Here is a 20950-nt window from a genome sequence, read left to right on the forward strand (position 1 = left end):
CCCTTTCGACGTGAAGGAGCAGCAGCTCTACTGTGAGCTCCATCCAGATGTCTGAGCTCAGTCACTCCCACAGTATGAAAAGTAATAATACTCACTCAACTGTCAGTGATATATTATCAGATTGTTGATACTGATGCATCGATGTGTAAGCAGCATTTTACTGATGTAGTTGGTCAAGTTGAAATGGAAGCATGTGAGAAGAAGACGGAGGAGAAATGTGTCTTTGGTGAACAGCTAACAACTCCTAGACATCTCAGACATGACACTCTGTTTTGTTGTAAGGGTCACGATCAGGGTCTGAAATGAACTTTCTTCACTTCCTGCCACTGTGGCAGACAAGTATTTTTTATGTCTGCCACTCAGAAATTTTATCTGCCACTTTTGAAATCTCTGCGCTAAATGAAGGAATAACATTTTAGATCTGATGTCATTCAATGTTCGATATAATTTACATAAAAAACTTTATATACACGGTTAATTACAGTGTTTGAATTACACCGCAGCTTCTGAGGAGACATATTTTTGGGGGGAGGGAGGTACTGTACACAGTACTGTACATTGTTATTGTCATCTATAGTGGATATTTGCATAAAAACACACAATTAAAATGATTATGATTATTTAAACATTTGCTTTGATTAAAAACATGTTGGCAAGCTGCTTAGAGCTAGTGTTAGGAAGTTAAACAGCTCATCATTTTCTCTCTATTTTATATTGCTGCCAAACATCTCCTTCAAACAACTGGATTTATTCTAGTTTCTTTAATTATTGTTAATGCATGGTTACCATTGGGTCAGTTTGGCTTACGGCCTGCTAGTTGAAGTGTGGTGGTCGGTTATTAAAGATATCATCTTCCACGGAAATATCACCAGTGCTGACTGGGATGGATGGTTGCCTTGGTGACACAGCCATACTGTAGGAGCTCTCTGACATCCATTAGCCTCTGTGTGTGTGTGTGTGTGAGTGTGTGTGTGTATAGGCTATACTACTATCATCTGCGTGTGAGTGCACGTGTGGTGTGTGTCTGTGTGGTAACGCTACTGTAAATACTGAGAGACACTTAACAAGTCAGATGATGATTGGCACATGATTAGGATGATTTTAAAGAAAATTATTCAGACAGTTATTCTAAATAACTGAGTTGAAATATCAGTAGAATAATAATAATGACATCATATCTATCTATCTGGTGTTTGATGGTGACTTACTGTAGAGATGGCACCATCACTGCAACACTTCCATTCATGTTATTGAACTGTGTGACAGGCGACCCTCCTCTACATGTCTCAGTGGGTGTGTTAGTGTTGGTGTGTTGCTGTGTTGTGTTAGTGTGTTGTTGGTGTGTTGTTTTGTTGTTGGTGTGTTAGTGTGTTGTTATTGTGTTGCTTGTGATGTTTGCAGAATTACAGATACATCCCAAACGACATGCATCCTTCGTTCAGTTCATGCTCATTTGCTGCAGCTGTTGCGGGACGTCGGCGCGTTGCGGGGTCGCACTTGTAGACAACACGTGCACTATAACTTTGAACATTTCTTCCTCTTGTCCCCGTCTGTCCCCGTCTGTCCCCCGTCTGTCCCCGTCCCCACCATGGAGCACCGAGCTGGTTTGAAGCCTCTCGGGAGATCCTACAGTCCTACAACAGCATCAGCATCATCATCATCATCATCGTCTTCCTTCGCTCCGCGGTTTGATGTCCAGGCAACATTTTTCGGTGTTTTCTGTCACGGATCTGTCTCTGTGTCTATCCGCCCTGAAGACATCCGCTCACGAAGCATCTTCTTCTCCTTTCTTCTTCTTCTTTTTTTTTTCTTCTTCTTCTTCTTCTCCTCCTCCTCTTGCGTTCCTGTGGAGAGGTGGATGCTTGAAGCGCACCGCTCGTCTGCAGCGGATCAGAAGCAGGAACTTCCAGTGACGACGCAGAGCGCACCGAGACCGAGGCGCACTGGAGACTGACGGAGGGAACCATATCTCCATGGGACTTAGTGTCTGATGAGGATGATGAGAGAAACATTATCTCTATAAAAACAGGAAACATGTGCTTCAGCTGAAGATATATCAGGTTATTACTGAGGGAAACCATGCAGAGAGACAGAATGAACAAAGTCACACAACTTCAACTATAAGTAGGAGAGTTTCTACATGAACCCGAGCAAACAAACAGCGAGATGCAGTAGGCGAGATTGGAGCAAATATGATTAAAAAACAGTTATATTTATAAAACAGTCATTATATCATGACAGTAGAACATGAAACAGGTAACCTGAAAAAAAAATCATGCCCCGGTGCTTTTGACGGCATCTGCAAGATTTCACAGACCGGAGGAAAACAAGCAGTAAGAGCTGATCTGAGGTCTGCTGTCCAGCTGCTAATGCCTATTTCTCTCCTCAAATGTTTTCAGAATCATTTTGTAGTGCACGGTTTAGCTGTAAAATGAGAGGGTTTGTGACACCGCCGCCATTGTGGAATCTGATGAAGGAACGCCAAGTTCCGGTCACATGACCAGAGCACAGCCAATAGGAACGCTCTCTCTCTCTGAAATGACCTGCGATCGGACAAAGTCTCCTGTCACGGGCTAGATTTTCTAAAGCCTGAAAACAGAGCCATGAGGAGGAGCAGAAGTCTAGTTATCTCTCAGAACACTTGAATTACAATATGCTGAAGGGTTATTATGGAAAGATGACAAAAATATACTGCTTACTGCCACTTTAAGAACATGTTTATACGTGAAAAAAGTTACATACAGTCCCTTTAACGTAGGAGAGCCTTTGACCAGTGGCTTCAAGATAAAAAGTAAAGATCCTCACACCTTCACTACACATTTCTGCTGACATTGGGGTTCCCTTGTTATGTCATTTCTTTGTAATTTTCTGTTTTTCAGTAGCGTAATGATTAATAAATGATATTTCAGATGCAGCAGAAAATCATAGGCAACATTAAGGGTTCATGTGTCACACCCATGATATACTCAGAGGTCTGCTGTTCAACTGATAGGGTACAACATGGGAACCCCAGCAGCTCTAAAGAAGTGTCTACCTTATGACATATCAAAAAAATTAAATGTTTAGTCTGAGTTTAAGCATTTCTTGCAAATTATTTAAAAAATGTAAGGACAAAAAAAGAAATCACATAATTTGCACATTTATTTATTTTGCACCAAAAGTGTTTAAATTGTAGATACCCTTGTTTGTTAGCTTTCTGATAATTAGAGAACCATACTGATGTGCTTATTTTTGAAGAGGATATCAGAAGGGGTGGTCATCTGACGCAGGTCGACTTTGAGGGCCCCTGTCTCCTGAATGGTTTGTTTAATCTGGTTAAACGAACCACGTTCTAACACTCTGTCATATAGGTTAATAACATGTAGGAAAAATGTGTTCACATGGAAAGCAGTGAGGTCAGAAAAAGATTGATATCTGACAGGATGGCCTCTCTGGTGCTAAGTATAGTGATCGTAGAAACAGAGTTGTGAGAGTTATTTTAGTTAAAGGTCCCATATCATGCTAATTTTCAGGTTCTTACTTGTATTTTGTGTTTCTAATAGAACATGCTTACATGCTGTAATGTTAAAAAACAACTTTATTTTCCTCATACTGTCGGCCTGAATATACCTGTATTTACCCTCCGTCTGAAACGCTCCGTTTTAGCGCATTTCAACGGAATTGTTTCAAACGCACAATTTCTGAATAAGGGCTGTGTGTGTTTCTCCGTATTTTGAGCGTTTTGATAGTTTAACAGTATTTATAAAGCACTTAAACCTGCTTTATAATATAAAAGACATGAAAATCTCACTTTTTACAATATGGGACCTTTAAAATATTTGTATAGTTGATGTTGTTTTGCACAATCTCGTGAGCACTGCCACTTTACATTTCACTGCACATCCTGTATGAGTACGTGACAAATAAAACTCTTGAATCTTGAATCTTGAATCACAGGGCCTTCCTCAGATTGTTGCCAATTATTGCAATAGCAACATTTCCCTCCATTGGAACTAAGAGCCATGAAAAAAAGGGGTGTCTGCATACTTTTGGCCATAAAGCGTACATACAGTACAATAAAAAAATGATGGTTACATGCTGTTACATTACAGGGGTGTGTATTGGTCGTTGTTATGCTCTCTGGATTATAATCCTGATTTAGGACAGCACAGACATCCTGGAGGGGAGAAGGACAGAGAAGTGGACATGTTAGATTCTAATAAGTCAGTTATTTATCCATCAGCCATCCACACACACAGATATTACACAAACTCCTATCACTGAATCCTTTTTTTATCCGTCCGTCTCCGTTCACACAGATTGTTTCCTCAGATACACAGAGACACAGTGAGCCCACAGATTACATGCTGTACCGACATGTGGCGCTCAGGTCTGACCTACATCGACGGTGCCCCCACCCGCCCGTCCTTACCTCTTGTCGTGACGGCGGAGAGCGGCCTTGTTAATCTCCCTCAGCAGAGTTTCCTTGTTGTTCTTCATGTTGACTTTCGCCGTCTCCAACAAAAACTCGATCTTGTCCTGGCTGTAGGGAAGCTGGAAGGTGGAGAACTCCTCCATCTTTGCTTTGACCTCCTCTGCATCTATAGGAAACAGGGAAGACCTGTTTAGGCTCCAGTCCCCACCCTGCTATTCTTCTTCTTCTTCTTGACACCTTGCTAACAGCGTAGCGCTAAAAGCTTCTTTAGTGCAAAATGAGCACAGATAAGTTTCTTACTCTGGGATCTATTAGTGCAGTCTTCATGTCAGACTTTACTTTGGATTGTGCACTGCTAATCAACTCCTCTGTGGCCTTTCCAGAGTAAGGTCCCTTTAGCCTGATTTCAGATCTCTGAAGCCAACACATTCTCATCTCAACTCATCACATACTGACGCTTTGTCAGACCCCTCGGCGTCACTTTTCGCTCGCGGTAAACAAGCGTTTAATGTTGTGAATTAAACAGACACACTAAAGCAACATAGTTGGACTTAAAACTACTACGTTTGTACGGTGCAAATTTGGACCCATCCACCTCCCCTCCAGCCCATCCTGTGTGTCCCTTTCACTCTTAAAACTACGTCACCACAGTCACTCCCAGTCACTCCCAGTCACTCCCAGTCACTCCCAGCGCACTTTCTCTGAGTGTTTACTGTTACCTCGGATGGGTTTACATTATAGTTAATTGAAAGCTTGGTGCATCTCCTTCTGACTCTAAAGGGTGCCTTGTGTAGAGGTAACGAACGCCAACGGACATGAATCATATAATGCATTATAATCATATACTAAGTGCAGTATAATCATGCATTGCATTATACTCATATAATATGTGCAGTATAATCATATAATGCATAATAATAATATACTATGTGCAGTATAATCATATAATGCATTATAATCATATACTATGTGCAGTATAATCATATAATGCAATATAATCATATACTAAGTGCAGTATAATTATATAATACAATGTAATCATATACTTTGTGCAGTATAATCATATAATGCATTATAATCATATACTATGTCCACTAAAATCATAATGCGCTGTAATCATAGACAATGTGCAGTATAATCATATAATGCATTTTAATCACATATTATGTGCAGTATAATCATATAATGCATTATAATCATAAAGTAAAGAAGACAAAACAGGACATGGAACACATTGAACAATGAGGTCAGTACTAATAAACTTGCCTGATGATCTTCCTGAATAAATGTCATAGTCACGGATGAATGGAATTATGTTTTGTATTTATATTTCAACCAGAGGCTTAGTTTGCTAGTTGCCTAACATCAATGCCAAAGAAAAATCATGGCACTTTGTTATTTTGGCCTCCAGAGAAGACAAGTCATGAAAACAAATCTGTATGTTTGTAACAGACCTTTACAGTTGCGTCTGTTGAATAGCGGCATGTAAACGACGGTGGGCTCCTTCTCTTTTCCCTCAAACACATAGCAGTCCTTCGGCCAGTCTTTCTCCTCCAGGATTGTGTCGTTTATCTCAGGGAAAGGCTTTTTCACTGCCGCTGCATATGCTCTGGTCAGAGTCAGAGTCTGTGGAGGAAGCAGAGGGGTGAACGTTGTTTCACAGTCTGGCCAATAAATCACACTTGAGTTAGACATATAGGCAAGAACCACTTTATAATTTGGCTACTTTTATAAAGGGTTTAGAAGTAGGTTCTTATAATGTTATCATCCACATTTATATGACAAACATATGCAGGAACGAGACAGGTAGCGACTGATCACTCAGTTAAAGTACATGATTACAAAGCTGAAATATGAATCATGATACATTTGTTGCTGAAATTTGCACTTTCAATCCACCAAGAGAATGGTTCCACTGTTCCAAAGGGGGAACAGGGTTGGAGCCAACCATGAAATAAAGGAACTATAGGAAGGAGGTATATGCAGCATTATCAGTTAGTTTCAACTATTTTAGTCGTACAGCCCAATATCACAAATCATAATCAAATTACAATCCATAATCACACACACACACTGTACAGTAGGCCTACCTCAAACGGGTTTCCAGCGCTGTACTCTGGTGCGATGATGAGGTCAATGTCTCTCTTGTCTCCCAGAAATGAAGGGTAGGCTACGTTAATCATCAGCCCGGCGTCTTCCAGGTGGAAAACTTCTTCGGAGCGAAGGCAAGTAGGAACCGTGGAATCTGCCCAGCAACAGAATGTAAGAATCTTTCAATTCAACTGAACTTCAGGCAAGGCATTCAGGCATTCATCTATCTACTTACATATAATTTTCTTCATTATTACCGTATTGAATTTGCCTAAGTACTAGGCAAAGGTGTCGCTGTTTTCTGTATGTAACTATATCCATATACCTCCTTTAGGGGTCATCATGGACTAAAGAGCAGACTCTAAGTTTCAGGAGCTCCTCCTCATCAATCCAACTTATATGCAACTATTGAATCACGCCTATCAAATAAGACCCGCCTGACAAAGGATTTGAAAACCGCGGGTCCAAATCATAAAGACATTACATGCTATGCGCAATCTGCCACAGTATTATGTATGCCTGCACTAAAACCTGTGTGCTGTGATGTTGATGAAGTTGTGGTAATTTAGCAGTAAGCCTCACTGACTAAACCAAACAAAGTCAAAACAAAGATCACCGTAAACCCCCTTAAAGTAGCTTTACTGCTCCATTTGTCTGTGGAAAAAGCATTCAGTTTGGCTGATTCTTCAATGTGACGCCCTTAAGGCAGAAAGGGTGAAACAAGTCATGTGGCGCCAATGGGTTCGTTCTTGTCACATGACCTGCGATGCGCTTGTTGCATTCAAAAAAGAGATTTTTCCATCTCGGTGTGCCGCGTCTCTCTTGATTTCCAGCACGCCTTCCATCAACGAGAAAGCGAATGAGTGAATTATCCAAAACATCAAACTATTCCTTTTTTTTAAAAGATAGACAAACTAGCGTTTTTTTTTTGTTTTTTTTTTACTAAAGTTGATTGCAACTGTTGCTGAAGAGGTCTGTCTTCTCACCTTGGTATTGGTAGAGGAAGTTTGTGGTAGTTCCCCACTCCCATTTCATAATCAGGGGAAGGACTGGCTTAGTAAGCAGAGAAACTATGGGGGAAAAAAGACATTGAAAAGTGAATACACAGACGTGTTTACTTCTCATTAAAATAAGAATGGTTGTGTTTGTCTCCAGCGGTGACCAGTCTGGCAGTCTGTCTGCCGTACACTCACCGTGTGTTTTGAAATCTCCGTCCTCCAGAGACTGGCTCCAGGTCTCTACTGCCGCCAGCAGCTCCCGACTCCACTGCTGAAAAAGACTTTTCCTTTCCTCCGCACTCTTTGACTCCAGCAACGCTGACTTATTCAGATTAAAGTCGTCTGGAAAAAGATAAGGATCTATAATGGACACTGTGGCATTTTCAATCTGACATTTGCTGAGTCATTATTTCATCACAGACACAAAAAAAAGTTGAAATGGGAAGAAAATTGAAACATTGATGGTTTTAGCTGCCATCTTGTGAATTAGCTTGCAGCTACCAAAACAATTGGATTTATTAATAGTGGATTTTTGCAGTGAATCATCTGAGCAGGGTCATCGTCATCATCTTCACCATTTAGTATTTTCTGCAGCTTGTCCAGCTCAGACAGAGCAGCAGGATCCTTAATGGTGCTTCTGGTCAGGGCTACTAGCGCATCGATGGCATACTTTACACGCAGGTACTCTTCAGCAGCGCTGTCTATCTGTCCAGGCACTGAAAGACACACACACACACACGCACACACACACACACACACACACACACACAGCAAGAGATTTATCCCTGCTACTTCTATAACTACATGTGTACTGTTTACTGTATGACAATGTCTGTGATTACCATTCAGCCAGGGAGGAACGAAATCTCTGATTGTCTCCTCATCAGCCAACGCAGAGCCTAGAATACCTGCACAGTTTCAACACACACGCACACACAGAGTTTGTTGTTAGTTGGTGGGTTGTTTGTCACATTTAATGAAACCACATCCACACAGCTCTGATGAGGCAGATGAGCTGAGTTGTTGGTTTTAAAAACATATTTACCTCCACCAAGGCTGAAGGCCTAGGAAGGAGGTTATGTTTTCACCGGCGTTGGTTTGTTTGTTTGTTTGTCTGTTATCAGGATTACTCCAAAAGTCCGGAATGTATTTGAATGAAATTCATTTTGGAGGGGTGGGGTGTGACACAATGAGCAATCAATTAGATTTTGGTGGCGATCCACATCATGATCCGGATTCCGGAATTTTTTTAAGGATTCCGATCAGCCAGAACATTAAGACCTGTGGGTATAACACATGCGCAGTGTAACTGATGACGCGTTGATGACGCGTGACCCCGCCTCTTTCCTTCAGAGAGAGAACGGGGGGGACACCTGTAGATTTGGCGTTTTTCATCATTAAACTTGGTGAAATTACAGTTGAGTTGGACCAAAGCACACTTGGTGATTGCTGGAAAGAGTAACGACGACGGTTTAGGTGAGTTTTATTTTGTTTCTGTTCAGTTAGAATGAAGTGTTTTACGATGCTCCGCTACGTACAGCTGATCTCAACATAAACAAAAATACACCTAAATGATGGTGTAAGCTGAACGGAGATGGGGATGGGGGGGGGACATCGTACTCGGGCAGCTTGGCGGAGGTCTGCGCTGTCCGAGTGCCATTCTAGTTTTCATTTTGATTGTTGTTTATTTTGAATGTATCATGTAAATATAATGAGAAATAGCCTATTTAAAGGGACTGTATGTAAGTTTTTACATGCTTGGCCAATAAAAGCGATTCGGACTCTAACCTTGTAGTTTGACCATGTCCATCTCTGGCTTCTGCTCCAGGAGCTCTCCACTGTGGAATTTGCTGCCCAGGAGAGAAGTATTGATGAAGAGACCCAACTCTGTGAAACCAGCCTCGTGAGGGCTCACCTCGAACCATTTCGCTGAGTAAGACAGAAAGTTTGTTTAAACTTGCAAGTCAATAACTCACTAAAGTCCTCATGTGCATATGCATGTGTCTACCTTCTATAGGCCCCTGTGAGAGGCAGTGCTTCTCTATGGCGCAGTAGATGGGGTAAGGGTTGGTGGCATTTCTGCTGGCCTCATCTGAAAGACGCCGTAGGTCCATCTGACGAAACACAAGATGTTTCACTGAAGGACGACGCATACTATCTTCATAGAAGACATTTCAAATGGGACATATTGGGAGTAAAAGGGTGTGTGTGTTTGCCCTTGTACCTGTTTCATGATCCCAGCAGAAGTCAACACCCCCCAGATATCAGAGAGAGAGAAGTGCTCCTCCTTTGCCCTCTCATCTAGCCAGGCCAGAGCCTCCTTCAACTCGACCCCAGGACCTGACAGCATGGACACTGCTGTGTCCTTGTTGGTGCTCCACTGTGGGTCACTGTAGATGGAGGCCATGGACCTATCAGAGGAGACAGGTACACATAGGTTAATAAAAACTGTCATGGAGAAAAACTGAGAATCTTTTCTGTAAATACGGAAATAACAAAACTGCTCCAACAACAAATGTTAATGTAATAATACACACATTTTATCATTCCAGTGCAACACCTGGGTCTTAAACAGAGAGAAGCAACCATAACTAATGGCTGGGAAATTGAGAGGCAATCGGGCAAGTAGGGAGGCACAGAAGATCTGACGGAGGGGTGGAGGGGGGGAGCGATAAGCGGGCGCAATCCCATGAAACTGTCAACAAATCGACCTGTGATTATGGATATATGAGACACCACACAATTGTACCGGCAGGGCAGGGATACACACAGTAGTGCAATACAGGCCGTTTCCATGGTTGCCACGCATAGCGCCTGGCGTTAAGCCTACTCGCGGAGCGCTTGTCTGTCTGTCTAATCACATGAGGAGTGAAGTCAGACCCCGCGGGTCCAACGAGTACGCAGGCAGAGTGTCGCTCCCCGTCTGAAAAGACATACACGCTTCTCTGCACTTCCATTAGAGACTGTGTCTGCCCCACGACCACTTAAATTAATTAAATCAGAAGTAAACAGAAGAGGAGTTATATATAATAAACTAATATAAACTAACACCACCACCGCAACAGAGCAACAAAACAGGAGAATTAAATGTGGACTCTTAAATATCCGATCTCTGTCATCTAAAGCTCTACTAGTAAATGATTTAATATCAGATTGATTTATTTTGTCTTACTGAAACGTGGCTGTGTCATGAAGAATATGTCACCCTAAATTAATCCACTATACTATAGAGTCTCCAAAAGTAAAATGGGAGCCAGAGCCTTCCGCTATCAAGCTCCTCTTCTGTGGAACCAGCTCCCAGTCTCAGTCCGGGAGGCAGACACCCTCTCCACATTTAAGAGGAGGCTTAAGACTTTACTCTTTGATAACGCTTATAGTTAGGGCTGGCCCAAGGCTGGTTCAGGCTGCCTTGGACCAGCCCCTAGTTATGCTGCTATAGGCCTAGACTGTCGGGGGACTTCCTGTGATACACTGAGCTCCTCTCTCCTTCTCTCCATCCCTTTTAAAAGGATATAAATTTTTTTAGGTGAGTCTTTCTTTTAAGTGGCTAAAATACTTTTTTCTGCCGACCCCGTCCACAACACTGGATTGCTTTGCTCTGGTGTCGGTGCTCCTGTCTGTTTCTCGATGCTACTGTAAGTTAATACACTAACTATGGATGAGTACCTCATACAACCCCACTTCAGAACACCACAACTATCCCTTTAAGTCCCGAGTATTGCATATTATACTCTTCTCTACTCGAGTCACCTGCATCTTTCTTCACAGTGAAACAGAAATACTGTCAAATAAACCTCAGAGTTTAATCCAATAGTTTGTTCCGCTCTGTGTTCTGGCCTGTCCATCTGTTCAGCTCTCATTCATACACAAACTGGTGTTTATGTGTGTAAGTGTGATTATTGTTACCATGTTGACCCAGAAACTCCTCCCATGTAGAGCAGAGTGTCCAACAGGCCTTCTTTCTCCATCTGATAGAGGGAACCCACCAGAGCCACAGCTGCCCTCTGACCCCCACCTGATCCCAGCAGAGCGATGTGGGGAACCGAATCCTTGTTGGAAACATGATGGAGAGATGGTTAATTTGATAGCTGCTCAGCTAATTGCATCAAACAGTCAGCTATAAGAGAATGTCTTTATTATTATTATTATTATTATTATTATTTGACATACTTAATTGTTAGGGTTATTAGTGGTTATTAAAGGTCCCATATCCTGCTCATTTTCAGGTTCATACTTGTATTTTGTGTTTCTAGTAAAACATGTTTACATGCTTTAATGTTAAAAAAAACATATTATTTTCCTTGTACTGTCTGCCTGAATATACCTGTATTTACTCTCTATCTGAAACGCTCCGTTTTAGTGCATTTCAATGGAATTGCAACGGAATTGCGTTGCTAGGCAACAGTTTGGGTCCATGTTTAATTCCTGTCAGCTGATGTTATTCACATACACTGCAACAGGAAATAAACTGGGACACATTTAGAATGTTTACATTTAAAACCGTGTAATGGTCTAAATATTGTATATTTGTGACATCACAAATGGACAGAAATCCTCACGGCTTGTTTCAAACGCTCAATTTCTGAATACATGCTGTGTGTATTTCTCCTTATATTGAGCGTTTTGATAGTTTAACAGTATTTATATATCACTTAAACCTGCTTTATAATATAAAAGACCTGAAAATCGCACTTTTTACAATATGGGACCTTTAAGCATTTGAACTCTCCGTCCCTTTAGACATGCATTGGAATGGTAGAATGTAGTGATGTCCTTTTATGTGAGACAGTACTCTCACTCGTCATTGTTTTGAAGTTGTATCAGCAGTTTTTTTTTTTCTCTCTGCTGTCAGTCAGTCTATAATCTTATCAAATTAATATGACTCAGGGTTTAAAAAGCCAACTGTAAACCTCAAATCTGGCCTTTGTTGCATTTCTGTCTTCCTCTCTGTCTTCTGTTATATGGTTTTATATGTGTTAGCAAACAATTGCCTATTTACACATCCACCAGACACCGAGCAACCTATAGTATTTATTTTGCGTAGTGTTTATGGCCACCTGACGAATGTAAGTTAAACACCTGCAACAACCAAAATCATTTGCTTGTGTCCTTTTTATTGATTTTAGCTCAGCTTTTAATACTGTGCAAATTTACACTCTTTTAGGACGACTTTTTAAGACGGATGTGAACGGTGGGCTCATTCACTGGATTAGACGATTTTTAACTGACCGCCCTCAGAGAGTTTTAATGAACGCGGGTCCACTCAAGACGAGCTTGTTCTAAATACCGGAGCACCACAAGGCTGCGTGTTGTCACCTCTGTTGTTCTCTATTTATACAAATGACATGACTGTGCACAGCAGCAATATTAAGTTGCTTAAATATGCTGATGACATGGCCTTGGTTGGTCTTCTAACAGAAACTAATGCCACACCTGAGGAGGCTTACTTCAGCCAGGTCACCTTGCTACAGGACTTGGTGTCAGACTAGTGATTTGGAAATTAACGTGGCGAAAACAAAGGAACTTGTAATACAAACAAAACCAAGGGGGACCAGTAACATCGCCCCTGTTGTTGTTTTTAACATCCAGCCTGTGGAAGTAGTGGAACATTTTAAGTACTTGGACACGATCATTGATCAAACTTTAAGTTTTACTGAAAACTCAGTTTTAAGAGAGCCAACCAGCGACTATTTTTAATCAGGAAGCTGAGGAGCTTTGGTGTAAGTCAGCACATATACTTGAGATTCAGGGACCCGAGGGCGAGCCGGAACATATATAAGAGGTCTTTTATTCCCCATGCCATACAGGTACTGAATGCAAAATGACTGCACTATAGGGAAGGTCTAACTTATCCCCATCTGCTGCTGTTGTTTCCTGCCCATTTACACAATTGTACCTCTGTTGTTGTATGTTTTGTAACAGTGCAGAGTGTTTTGCTGACTGTATGTTTTAAATTTTTTTTTATTGTCTTGCTGATATGCTGTGTCATGTCTGAATTTATCTTGTATATACTAGAGAAGTCAAAGACAAATTTCCACTGAGGTGGACAATAACGTCAAAGTAAGTAAGTCCAATATTCTCTCTGTTTTAGCTCTGGTTTTGGTCTCCACCAGCTCCCGAAGTGTGCTAAGCAGGTAGAGCTTTATCACTGAAAACAGCTGCCTGTTCGAAAGCAACTTAAAGTTACTACAATTGGAGCTTTTAACTGGTTATGACACAGTCTCAATGTAATACCGATGCCTCTGTGTGACCTACATAAGTAAATGAGACCATCAATGAAAAAATTGGCTATTTCTATATTATTCTTAATGCCTGTCCTCGGGTCAGATTATTCGCGACATCAGAGGAAAAAGGATTTACGGCAGAAAGACTGAAAGAGCCTATGATTACATATTCACAGTCAAAGCTTAGCAGAGAGCCAGAGCCAGTTAAAAGGAAGCAGGAGGATCCAGAACACAAAAAAGCTGAAAGGAACAGTGATAGGGCACGGATGAAAACACGAGTCAACCTTGCTCGGTCATTCAACGGATGGAGAGAATTGCGGGATTTGAAAGGATTCAAAACCGATGCCCAGTTGGCCCTTTTCCTCCTAGATTGGTCTGGAATATGTCTGTTATATTTATGAAATACATGACCAATGGCCAGAAAATATGATTAAAAACAGTTTTTTTTTATAAAACTGTCACTATATGTGCCTCTGTGTCCTCCGGTGCTCCTAACGGCATCTTCAGGATTTCACAGACCGGAGAAAAACAACCAATCAGAGCCGAGCTGGACTCCGATCAACCAGTCAAACTAGGCAGCACTGATCAAATATGAATCAATGTTCTGTTACTGTAATGCCTGTTTATGTTCTCAGAAACATCTTGTAGTGCACAGCAGCCGGAGCACAGCCAGTAGGAACGCTCTCTCTCTCTGAAATGACCTGTGATTGGTCAAAGTCTCCCGTCACGGGCTAGATTTTCTAAAGCCTGAAAACAGAGCCATGAGGAGGAGCAGAAGTCTAGTTTTCTCTCAGAACACTTGAATTACAATATGCTGAAAGGTTATTATGGAATTTTTCCCTAATGATGCCAAAAATATTCCGCCTACTGCCACTTTAAAGTAACATTTTTATTATTTAAATTTGAGTATGTGTAGATTTATACACAGCAAAGTAATAGAAGAATAATAGAATAGTGATTCAATGCTTTGCCTTGGGTCAGGGGTCAGCAACCTTTACTATGAAAATAAAAAATAAAAAATCTGTTTGGAGGCGCAAAACATTTGAGCATTGTGATGAAGGTAACACAGTTTATAGTCTAAGTATATAGTATATAAGTCTAATGCAGTGAGGGCCAAAGTGAAAATGTACTACGGAGTATTAGGGCCAAATTGAGGGAAAAAACATCTGAGATTTCCAGAATAAAGTCATAATATTACAAGAAAAAAAGTCATAATATTACGAGAATAAAGTCATAACTTTACGAGAAAAAAGTCGTAATATTATGAGAATAAAGTCATAACTTTACGAGAAAAAAGTCGTAATATTACGAGAATAAAGTCATAACTTTACGAAAAATAAAAGTCGTAATATTACGAGAATAAAGTCATAACTTTACGAGAAAAAAGTCGTAATATTACGAGAATAAAGTCATAACTTTACGAAAAAAAAATCGTAATATTACGAGAATAAAGTCATAACTTTACGAGAAAAAAGCCGTAATATTACGAGAATAAGATCATAGCTTTACGAGAAAAAAAGAAAAAAACACATAAAATTACTACTTTATAATATTAGGACTTCATTCTCAGAATACTACGACTTTTTTAATCGTAATATTATGACTTTATTCTCATAATATTATGACTTTATTCTCGAAATCTCAGATTATTTTTTTTTCCTCAATGTGGCCCTAATACTCCGTCGTACTGTCGTACCATAGACGTACAACAATGATAAATAAAAATGAAAATGTAAACAAAAAATATTTTGTCATTATATGATAATATCAAATATTATATAACATATCATATATAATATCAGCCTTTTTAGATGACGTACCACAGTATCTGTTACCTATCAACAGTACAGCTTCAGCAGTACAGATGACTTGAGGATGTACTGGAGTCTACTCTGTGTGTATAGTGTCTATACGGAGCTCATAGAAGTCATGGAGGAAACAGACTCTGGTGTTATGTAAAGAGAGGCCATCACATGTGTAGGAGAACATCTGTGCAAAACATGACACATTCTTCAAAGACAAATAAAAGTTTTTTTCTACTTTGAAGAACGAAACACAGGAAAGAGAAAGAGTCAAACAGGAGATGTCCTCCCAGAAGTTCTCTTTCTTACAGCAGTGCAGTTGATCCCCAGGCTGCCGAGTGACTCCAGAACTACTTGTTTCCTCACGTGAACGTACTGCTGCTCACCAGCACACAGAGACTGGGACTGACGGACGGCTCTCTGGAAATGATCAAAGACAGCTCACTGAATTAGACTGAATAATACCAATAATTATACATTATTTACAAAGCACTTTCAAACAAAGTATACAGAGAATGAAATACCCGACCACGAACCGTAGATGAGGATGCAGCCATTGGGATGTGAATAACAGAGGGATGAGTGGACCTGTTGAGCTTTTGACCAAATGTAGGAAGCAGCCAACACCCAAAAACATGATATTACATGTAGGCTACTGTATGTGGTTCAACAGATCAACCAGTTTCCCTTTGTACTGGTTCTGTATGAAAGTTGAAAACAGTATTGTTTGACTTTGTTAATTTAGTTCCCCATCTCTGACACTGGAGCTGTGCTAACAATGGACCCACTTCCACCGAAAACTCTTTCAGTGTTCATATACGGGCATGTGAGAATTGTTTTAAGATTTGAAAAACAGTGAACCTTTACCTTTTAACCCTCCTGTTGTCTTCCCGTCGACCATGCAACTTTTGTCTTCCCGGGTCAAAATTGACCCGGTTTTGTTTGACTGTTTTCAAGGCATACACTATAAATTATCACCCAATTCTGTATTACACCTTTTTGGCCAACTTCATTCCAACTTATTACCGCAAGTTTTACACTTTTTTTTAAAATTAGGGTTAATAAACCTAATTTCCGTGAAGTTTTACCTATTTTTTGAGTAAAAAGACCCAGAAATTATGAATTATTTTGACTATAGTCATTATCAGAGGAGCATAATGTTGATGGATTATCACAGGCTGATATATGTCAAAGTTTGTTAAAAACAAATTTTTGAAACCTTTTTGATTTTTTGAATGGCAGCAAATAGCGACACCTATTGTCTTCCCGGGTCAAAATTGACCCAGTGTGGTTTGACTGTTTATATAAGGAATGCAGTATAAATTATCACCCAATTCTGTGTTACACCTTTTTAGCCAACTTCATTCCAACTCATTACCACAAGTTTTACACTTTTTTTTTTAAATTCATGGTCAATAATCCTCATTTATATGAAATTAAACCTCATTTTTTTAGGAAAAAATGCAGAAATTATGAATTATTTGGACTTTATTCAAAATTGTAGGAAAATATGTTAATGGATTATCAGACTGGTATATGTCAAAACTATTCATAATATTATAAATATTATAATATTCAATGATAGCACATAATGACACCTTTTTAGCCAACTTCATTTCAACTCATAACCACAAGTTTTACAGCTCTTTTTGGAATGTATGGTCAATAAGCCTCATTTACATGAAATTATACCACTTGTTTTTGAGTAAGATAATCAGACATTTAGTTATTTTGGATTATCACAGACTGGTATCTGTATGGAGTGTTGATTCTGCATGTAAACAGAAATGAACGCTACGCTTCCGCAAGATGCAATATGCACATGAACAGTAGGGGCAGTGTAGGGGCAGTATGGTGCTGTCTGTGACAGGGTCAGGGGTCAGTAGGCACGTCAGCAGTGACAACAATGGCAGAAAGTTTTGAAGACAAGCTAATAGACCAAGTCCACAATGACCTGCATCTGTACAATGTGTCATTACTGCTGCACAGTAGCAATTATGCTTGTCAAAATAGCCGGCGACCGATCGGTACCATTTTAGTAAAATCGCGGTGCAGAACTCCTTCGTTGCGCCAGACAAACTCAGCGATGGAAGCTGGTAGACACTGCGAAAGTCTACAGACTACAGCAGCAGAAAGTGAAAGCAGAGTGAAAGTGCCAGCAGACAATTTATTTCTGTCCATTGACTGCTGTTGTCCTACATGTTGTCCTCCATAGCTCTCTGCTGGCAGCAGCATGGATTCTGCCCAGCACTTCCACATTTTCAAATCCAATTTGGGAGGCCAGAACATCCGGCCTGAGACGCATCTGTAGAAATCTGTTTGGAATCGTAGTTTCAAATTTGCATTTCATATGTTTTTTCTGCTGTCCAGACTTTCTAAAATCAATCTGGATACAATCTGGATATGTATTATTATTATGTATGGATACATCACAAAATGGATTTGGGCTGGCAGCCTGAACAAGGCCCATGGTGGGACCGGTACATCCAAGATGTGATAAGAACAGGTTTACACAGCTTTAGCTTTGAAGTTGTGCTGGAAAGCACAATAGTGATACATTCAGTTTGTGTGTGTGGCATGCGTGCATGCGTGCGCATGTGTGTTTGTGCGTGGCATGATTTTGTGTTGTCTGGAAGCTCTGGTCCCCATGTAGGAAAATGTTGTGATAAAATCAGGTTTATACACCTGTAGCTTTGAAGATGTGTGTGTGTGTGTGTGTGTGTGTGTGTGTGTGTGTGTGTGTGTGCGTGTGTGTGCGTGTGTGCGTGAGAGTGTGTGTGTGTGTGTGTGTGTGTGTGTGTGTGTGTGTGTGTGGTTGTGCGCGTGTGGTTGTTTGTGTGTGTGTGTGTGTGCGCGCGCGCGTGTGTGTGTGTGTGTGTGTGTGTGTTCATCTGCTGGAAATGTACAATGCCCACTATAGAGTATGGGTGAGTATTGCTGCTGCTGTGTCTGTGTGTGTGTGTGTGTGTCTGTGTGCGTGAGAGTGTGTGTGTACACATACGTGTGGGTGCGTCCATGTGTTTGTGCATGTGCGTGGTTGTGTGCACGTGTGTGTGTGTATTCATGTGCTGGAAAACACAATAGTGTGTTGGTAGAGGAGTAATGCGGCTGTGTGTGTGTGTGTGTGTGTGTGTGTGCGAGTGTGAGTGCGTGTGTGTGTGTTGTGTGTGTATGCGCATGCATATCTGAGGTGTTTGTGTGCGTGTGGTTGTGCGCGTGTGGTTGTTCGGGTGTATGTGCGCGTGTGTGTGTGTGCGTGTGTGTGTGTTCATCTGCTGGAAATGTACAATGCCCACTACAGAGTATGGGTGAGTATTTCTGCTGCTGTGTGTGTGTGTGTGTGTGTGTGTGTGTGTGTGTGTGTGCGCAAGTGTGTGTGTGTACACACATGCGTGTGGGTGCGTCCAAGTGTGTGTGCATGTGCGTGGTTGTGTGCAAGTGTGTTTGTGTGTATTCATGTGCTGGAAAACACAATAATGTGTGGGTACATGAGTAATGAATGCGGCTGTGTGTGTGTGTGTGTGTGTGTGTGTGTGTGTGCGTGTGTGTGTGTGTATGTGTGTGTGTGTGTGTGTATGCACATGCGCATCTGAGGGGTGTGTGAAGTGTGTTTGAGGTGTGTGTATGTGTGTGGTTGTGCATCTGTGTGTTTATTTGCTGAAAAACACAATAGTGTGACACATTGCACCAACAGGGCAAAATTGACCCGGGAAGACAACAGGTGCTATAAAATTGAATAAAATACCCATAATGCAACGAAACTAGTGGTCATTAATTTTTTTTGCAAAGACCATAGAAGGGAACCACCCATGTAATTTTGGAGCAATTACGTGAAAGAAATCCATATTTATGATAAAATGAAGTTTGAAAACGGGTCAAATTTGACCCGAGGACAACAGGAGGGGAGGGACTCTGGGAGAATTGAACTTGAACACAGATTATGACCGATTCTTTCACCCCATAGTCACTAAAGTAAATATTGGACCCATTGATTGATTGAAATGACATTTTTCAAACAGACAAATCTGAAGAGAATTAACTTAAGAGCTTAGAGCATCTTATAGAGCATCTCTGACAGTATCCATTTGCAGCCTGCAAGACCCACTTCAAGTTACGCTCCCTTCTTTCTTAAAGGTGCATGACCCAAACTTGTGAAAATTACAATCCAAAAACACGTGAAACTGCATTGACATCTATAGGATCTTCTGTTATGAAGAATGTGCCAGTCTGACAAATAGTACACATAGACACACCTACAGTATTGTGTCAGGGTATAGGGGAACCTGATAAATGGTGCCATTTCCTGGTAAAGAGCATGAGAAAGACCGTTGATTATAGTCAACATGCTACTAATATACAACCTCAATCCTTTGCCATGCATCTCTCACCTCAGAAGTGGCTGTATTCCTCTCCATGTTGTCCACTGCTTTTGACAGACCCACTGAAATCACAAGTCAAATCACTGAGGCTGCAAAACTTGTGTTTCCAGTCTGCATGTCTGGGCGTGAAGCCAACCGTCAGTATAACTGTAAATGAAACGGTATAGGTACAAAGGTGAATCCCGCCTTCTTCTGACTTTTATAGTCAGATGTTGCTGGTTGTAAAGTGGCTTCCTCCTTAAAGGAGCTGTTCAGGCTTCAGTCAACCAGTTTCCTTTTGTACTGGTTCTGTATGGAAGTTGAAAACGGTATTGTTTGACTTTGTTAATTTAGTTCCCCATCTCTGACACTGGAGCTGTGCTAACAATGGACCCACTTCCACCGAAAACTCTTTCAGTGTTCATATATGGGCATGTGAGAATCGTTTTAAGATTTGAAAAACAGTGAACCTATACCTTTTAAAGGGACTCTGTAAGAATCAGAAATTTGCTTGTTAACAGCGACACCTGTGGCCGTTAAGTCAACGAAAGTCAGCGTCCTGTTGCTTGTGCTTGTGCTCGCTCTACATAGACATGAACGAGCATCGGTCAACACAGTGAGGAGACACACATCAGCTAAAACCACAATATCACTCTATATTTCAGCTGCTTGGCAGTAATGTTAGCTGACCAGACGAAGGTCTCTCCATGAATCAATGCTGATCCTGTGTTTTCATGCTTCAGCTTCCCGACCGCGGTCAGAAGGAACAGGGAAAGACACCAGAGTTTTGGTCGGAGACGATAACGTTTCTCTATGCGGAGCCCCGTCGCTTCACAAGACACGGGAAACCTCTGTTGGTCTGGAGGAGCTGCAGCATTTATTTCTGCACAAACTTCCACTGTACATTCACTAGATATTCTCAGAGCTAAACTAACTCTTCTGCAGTGTGGAATGTGGAGAGAGGTGGAGTGAGAACGAGCGTGGTGTGTGAGTGAAGGCAAGCAGGCAGAGGAGCAGAGACTCCGGCCCTGCAGACCAAAGCTACGTTCTCCCCTGTGTCTTC

The 20950-nt window shown here is 41.1% G+C and overlaps 1 pseudogene; it reads right to left on the reverse strand.

Annotated features, from left to right (window-relative positions):
- Positions 1 to 3715: 3715 nt before the first annotated feature.
- On the reverse strand, positions 3716 to 20420 carry LOC119502235 (annotated as a pseudogene).
- Between the last annotated feature and the right edge of the window lie 530 nt (positions 20421 to 20950).

Source organism: Sebastes umbrosus, chromosome 14 (assembly GCF_015220745.1).
Source record: "Sebastes umbrosus isolate fSebUmb1 chromosome 14, fSebUmb1.pri, whole genome shotgun sequence".
NCBI classification, from domain to species: Eukaryota; Metazoa; Chordata; class Actinopteri; order Perciformes; family Sebastidae; genus Sebastes; species Sebastes umbrosus.